The sequence below is a fragment of the Stylophora pistillata genome, chromosome 6 (assembly GCF_964205215.1).
Source record: "Stylophora pistillata chromosome 6, jaStyPist1.2, whole genome shotgun sequence".
Lineage (NCBI taxonomy): Eukaryota > Metazoa > Cnidaria > Anthozoa > Scleractinia > Pocilloporidae > Stylophora > Stylophora pistillata.
This window is the reverse complement of record NC_142524.1, coordinates 660714-667500: the sequence shown is the minus strand read 5'-3', so window position 1 is coordinate 667500 and position 6787 is coordinate 660714. Positions and strand designations below refer to the sequence as shown.

Sequence of the window (6787 nt, the reverse complement as noted above, 5' to 3'; positions counted from 1 at the left end):
TTCATTTGGAAATGGTCCACATAACAAAATATAGACCAAGTAAGAACCAGTCAGAATGTTGGGATTTACCTTAAGTTAGGACTTATAATCTTGCCATATGATAAGAGTTTTTATGTCCAAACTTTCCTATTACAGGGCTCCTCTACAAGTACAAACTTGGAAATGAAAGACAAAGCAGAAATGAAGGCATATTGATCATTGATTGAAAACTCACTGGTTCCATCTGAGGTAATGTGGAGATTCTGCCATGGCTCTTATTACATCCAAATAAATGTTTCAAATGTTAGTGCCACCACCCATGTTTATTGAATCACTCCAAGAAGAGGTTTGTGACAGTGCTATATTCTATCCTGCAGTCTTGTCCCCCGCAATTCTTCAATGCTTTTGAATGAAAGTAAACTTTTGCATTTTGGTTTTTCTTGGAAAGAAGACAACCGAGTTGCAGCAAGGACAAGAAGTAACTCAACCCACACATGACTTTGTAATGTCTAAGTAATAACCTTTGCAACAGCATTAGGGAGTGAGGTTGCTAAAAACTGCAATATTTCTACCCCCTTAGATTTCCATGGTGCTCTTCAGTTTTGTCTGATCATGGGCTAGAGGATCAAACAATTATCTTCTGTGCAATTTTACAATATTTAGAATTTCCTTGCCATCAGCACTCTCTTCTCTAACATCAGAATGTACTTTCTCCCTACTGTTCTCTAAACATTTCCTAAGGCATTGACAAGGAGAATTTGTTTAACAATCAAGAGCTTCGTTAGTTAGTGCATGATCATTTCCTATACACTTGTGACCTTGATGTTTGATTTAGGGATGATACTGTATGGAAAAATTAAAAATGAAAAAAGGCTGATAGTTTCGAAAGAAACTGTTTGGGGCTGCGTCAGTGGGAGTAACGAAACAATTTGGATATATCAACAAAGTTGAAATGAATGGTTGAATAGTGAATGGTTTATTGGATACCTCAATAGCAGCATGAGCTGAATTGCTAAGGTTTTCAATGTTATTAAGGTTGAGTTCGGACGTCAGCATAAAATGCAATGCAATTTTTTTTATATCCTTGCCCAAGTAGCTTAACATGTTGCGGTGGAAGAAAGACTGGGCAGTGCGTACAAGGCAGCATTATGGCTGTCAGTTCCCTGTTCCCCTGAATCTTGTTCTTAGCTACTGGAGGCTGTGGAAAGTCTGTGGAAAGTCTGTGGACAACTTAAGGGAGATGGGTGGCATCACAAGACAGGAAAAGAGGTATGTAAGTGCTTTTTGAAGTTCTGGAAGTATTCTTAATGAATACGTTGTTACTGTGAATAATAAAGATGCAAGAGTAATCCTGGCTCAATGCCTGAAATTTATTTACTTAGGACCTCACATGAAATACTGGAAAAGTTTGCCATCTGAATCACCTGAGTGGGTTCTTAACCAGTACCCTCCCCAAGCTGGTTTGTGAAAAAGAGAGGAATCACCTCCAAATTTTCCTGCAACATTTTTCTTTTTTTTCTCACCATTGCTGGATAGACAACTCCAAAAACGTACTGTTTGTAGCTTAAACTTTAAATTATCAACTAGGTCTCTGACCTTCTATCTCCCATGAGTGACCAAGACAGAATTTCTCCTTACAATATCAATACAATATCAAGAAGACTAGTGATGAGAATAAAGAAAAATGTCAACCTGTGGATTATTAGTTGATCAAATACCAAGCTCTCAAAAGGAACATCATGAGAATTGTATCACAGACAGTAGGGAGAATTACTAATGAGATCTCAGGAGTGAATGGGTCAACCAGCGACACCTTAGCATCAGTATTGTATTCTCCATACTGTTCTCTGTACCTCTCCAATGGGTAATAAGAAAAATTTGCGTAACAATCAAAAACTTCTTCAGCTGGTGATCATTTCCTTTATTCTCAGGACCTCACAGTGTTTGACTAGGGGTGATATTGTTAGGAGAAAGTAGACTCTAGACACTCGAAGGGGTGGCTAGTAATAGTTCTTTTATTTATTTATTTATTTAAAAGATTTGCCAACAGGCAGGGACACCACAACAGCTTGCGCCAATCACTGCGGGCCCAGTAACCACCCATGATCAACCCAGGGGAGGACATCCATCACACAGTAATCTTGTGCGTGGGAAATTAATGTCTCCTACCCCTAACCCTGCAGGAGATGGGACCTCCATTTATTTGTCCCTATCTGAGAAGACTAGAATATCTAACCGTTTCTTGATGTTATAGAAAGGAAGCATATTCTTCTCAATTATTTTAAGACCTTGAGCATGACATCTTTAACATGATTCCGTTTTCATTTAATTTACTTTTATATATTTAACAGGTTCTTGAAGAATTTAGGCGGAGATGTCAAGCCCTCTCTGAAAAACTTGGAAATAACAAATTCTTCATAAGTGACAGGTAAAATAACCTTTAAGGTTAATAAGTAAAATAGAAGTTATTATTTTGTTGGCATAAAGACCCGTTAACTGCTCTTCTGTGCATCACCTTAATGGCTACTAACATGTATCTTTGGCATCAAACATCAGCTCAAAGTAATTGGGTTTTGGCATCAAACATCAGCTCAAAGTAATTGGGTTTTATCTACTGAGTTGACGATTTAGACTTTTCAAGCAGTAGCACTTTCACTCTGACTCACAAGGGCTGGTGCTCTAAAAAAAAACCCCTGCACATATGCAATACCACAGTTTCTTTAGAAACTTTGCCCAGATAAGCTCAACAGGTCCTTTCAATAATCAGTACCGGTATTTAACTTTTGTATTTTCCATCAACTTTCTCTTTTTTTCACCTTTCACACTTTCCATTTAAATTCCAGATTGGCTTAAGCCTGCCATGGTGATAGAATGTTTTTCTTTCATAAAAGAATGGTCACTATCATCATCATTAGAGAAACATTTTAGAAAAACAAGATTGCAATATCTTTAAAATGGTCTCCCATTCTATTGGTCATCCATGGTGGATAATTATGCCAGGTCTTAAATCTATTACAATTTAATTTAATGGCATAATGGCATATTTGCAGGAAAGAAAAAGACAAAAAATGCCATAAGGTTAATTTGTAAAAGAGTTTTGTGACGACCCCATTTAAAAACAAGTCACTTCATAAAAAAATATATATATATATATAAATTACAATAAACTCACTAAAAATCATCCAGCTTTAAGGTCAGGGAAAAGGTCTGGTCACAAGCCTAACATCAACATCATGCACTTTAAAATGTCAATCACCAAATTTTTAAGGGTGGTTTTGCTTTGTGTAGTTAATGTATTAGTTCTGTAGCAACGTGGTTTGTAACATAAGATAATATAAGTTCTTGTATCTATTGGAAATAGAGTCTATAATTATTATTATTATTATTATTATTATTATTATCAGTATCATTATTATTATTATTATTATTATTATTATTATTATTATTATTATTATTATGGCAGTAAACACTTCTGGATGCCCAGCTATCCTAAACAATGATTGGGCGGCAAGCTGTAACCAATCAATGCAACGATCAAAGTCCTTACAATTAAAATTCCTATGGTAATTCCTAATTATGAAACCCTAGTGATGAAAGTCCTAAACTCAATTGCTATGTAATAAAAACTTCAGTCAAAATACTAAAGGTTTCATACGTCACTATCGAAACGCTTAAATGTAATAAAACATCTAATATTCCTTATTTCAATCTTAAAGCACCTCGCCATATTGAGTGAACTATGGCAATTCTTAATATAAAAGCCTTAGTCCTAAACGTAATTACTATTTAGTAAAATCCTCAATGTAAACACTGAAAGTTCTATAACATCACTATGATAACGCTTAAATGTGTTAAAAAATCTAATATCCCTTATCTCAAATTCTGAAAGCGCCTCGCAATATTGAGTGAACTTATGATGACTGATTTCTGTATCTGTAGAGCTGTTGTGTCACTCTCATCCCCCTCTAGCTCTTTAAGTGCCTTTCTAACATTTCTTGAATAACCTCCGAGTACTTCCACAATAATGTTGTATTGTGTCACCCGATAATCAGGGTATCTCTGTTCAAGCTCCCAGCGCAGTGGCCCATACTTTGCTGTTTTTTTCGGCAGCTTTGTCCTCCCTGTTTTCTAGCCACGGGCAGCTCATCTCGATCACCGATATTTTCTTGTTCTCCTTGTCGACGATGGTGGCGTCGATCCTGCTCGCTTTTACATGCGTGCCATCTGCGTAAAGGGAATGTGCCAATACGCTATTGCCCTCTCGTTCTCATACATATTATTACTATTATGACGCAGTTTAATGAACTTCAGCATGCCAGGAAAAGAAAGTTTCATAGGGCGCACAGCGTAACCTATGAAACTACACATCGTTGCACTTATAAAAAATATTACAATTATTAATACTATTATTACTATTAGTACTATTATTACTATTATTACTATTATTAATACTATTAATACTATTATTACTTTTCTTATTATTATCATCATCGTCATCATAATTAATGTTGTTTTTGCTGTGATAATCCTTCACATTGTTATCGTTTTGCTTTTTCAGGTCCACAGAGTTAGATGCACTTGTGTTTGGCCATCTCCACGCACTTCTGACAAGATACCTACCAGATGGTTCTCTCAGCTCTGTAGTTAAGGCCCACAAAAATCTTGAAGACTTCGTTATGAGGATCCTGGAGGAATTTTTTCAGTAGGCAGGAGCGATCGCTTTTGAAAACGAGGGCAGATAAAGCCAATTACTGCAGACTTCATAAGAGATTTCCCCTCCATCGCCTTCTAACGATATACTGTTAGCACAGTAATTGGTTATATCAACTAAGTGAAAGTTGTAAATTGGCCACCGTAACGAGTTAAAAAGCCGACGTTTTTGAGCGTTAGCCCTTCGCCGTTCGCTCTGACGAAGGGCAAACGCTCGAAACGTCAGCTTTTTAACTCTTTACGGTGGCCAATTTACAATTTCAACTTAGTTGATATAACCAATTACCTTGTTACCCCCATCGACGCAGCACCACAGTTTCTTTAGAAACTTTCACCCTTTACTGTTAACACTCAGGAGCACGAAGCTGCTCGTCTCTTGTCTTTGGAGAGAAAAATTTTGACGTTCACGGCAAGCAACACAGGGCAAAAGTTAATTTCTTACCATCTGTGTTTAGAAACTTCTGTTCTAAATTGAACAAAAAATATATATTATTTGTCGACATTCGATAATTAGAAAGGGATTAAATTAAGAGTTGATTTTTTCAGTTTGGCGTTATTATAGATGTCGTTTCTTGCCTACATTACCCTACCTGTATTAAACGTAATGACTTAGTCATGGTTTATAAATGCATCAACAACTTGACTCCTAACTATCTCTGTGAACGATTTAAACAACGTTCCGAAATTCACCAAAGAGATACCAGACAGAAGAGCGAGCTTACGTTGCCCAAGTGCAGGATCGCGGCTGGGCAAAGGGCTTTTGCCTTCCGTGGGGCTAAAAGTTATAATTTTTTACCCAAATTTATCAGAGACACAGATAGCCTAAGTGGTTTTAAAAAGAAAATTTTTAAGAATATTCTTAATTCGTAACATGTGACTTTAGTATTGAAATATAAGGTAATTTTTTTTTTTTTTTTTTTTTTTTTTTTTAATATCATGTTATCTTATTATGACGTTTTTACGCCTTAATATCTTATATTCATGTATGGCGGAAGAGCCCCCAGGGGGGAGCTATGCAATAAAGTATGTATGTATGTATGTAAACGTACGATTGAGTGGTTGTGCGTACGAAAAGTAGTACAGAACGAAAGAAAAGCCGAAGGTGTGTCGTACGCCCGCTATTTACTTCGTACCCATTTACTGGGAGCCTAGAACAGGTCAAGGTTATTTTATAGACGAAGAAACGAGCCGGGTGTGTGTCGAATTCTTTTGTTCTTTGGTTATTATAGCTGTGGAAAACAGACAGAAGAGATCAGAAAATGTAGCAGACTAAAGATATCCTTTAAGGTGTAAAATTTAGTCAATTAAAAAAGAAGAATATAGTCCAGTTAATATCTGAATTTTCAATGAAGTAAATAAGGTTTTCACCCCTCAAAAAGTCTAACAACTCGTTTCCAAGGTGCATACCGGCAAAATTCAACCAGCTTCAAGAAATCCTTTGGTTTGATTGGTTCGAGAGTGTGGGTGACTTTTAAATTTTTTTTCGCAACTTTCAGAGAGCTGTTTTACACATGTGCAGGTAAAGTTGAGAGCCATTTTGGTGCTTCGTGGTCTAGTAATAGTGGCGGATCCAGGGGAGGGGCACGAGCCGCCCCCCTTATTTTTGGACCAAACTGAGGCCCGAGAAAAGAAATTTCTGGAGGCCTGGCCCCCTCTCTTATTTGAAGATCTGGATTACCGCACCCCTTGCCCCCAACCTTATCTCATGGATCCGGCACTGACTAATGTATATCGGCAGTCTTGAAAAGTTCTCAAACGTTTTCAGAAAATTTCAAAATCGTGATATCTTCGGCAATTTCCGGTCACGGGTAAATTTTCAGCAATCCAGGTATTCTGGCGCTAGGGAGGCAGAAATCTCCAGCATTTATTCAACTACGAAAACGTTTCAAGGTATAGATTTGTCTAAATTTTCTCAGTTGGGCTTCTACTGTTCCCAGCCCAATTGAGAAAATTTAGACAAATCTAAACCTTGGAACGTTTTCGTACTTGAATAAATGCTGGAGATTTCTTCTATCCAAGAAAAATTGTCCTATTTGTGAGATTGAAGGCGTCCATTTCAGCAACTGCCATTTTAGTCCTGGGAGCAGTTCACCAGTTA

General features: G+C 37.0%; 1 pseudogene across 1 annotated transcript in view; it reads left to right on the top strand.

Moving 5' to 3' along the window:
- Positions 1 to 6021, top strand: part of LOC148727626 (metaxin-2-like) — a 9831-nt pseudogene extending 3810 nt beyond the window's left edge. Inside the window, exons 6-9 of the transcript XR_015988962.1 lie at positions 136 to 228; positions 1076 to 1248; positions 2331 to 2407; positions 4538 to 6021. The product of XR_015988962.1 is annotated as a metaxin-2-like (transcript). The remainder of the gene's footprint in view (positions 1 to 135; positions 229 to 1075; positions 1249 to 2330; positions 2408 to 4537) is intronic.
- The last annotated feature ends 766 nt before the right edge of the window (positions 6022 to 6787 follow it).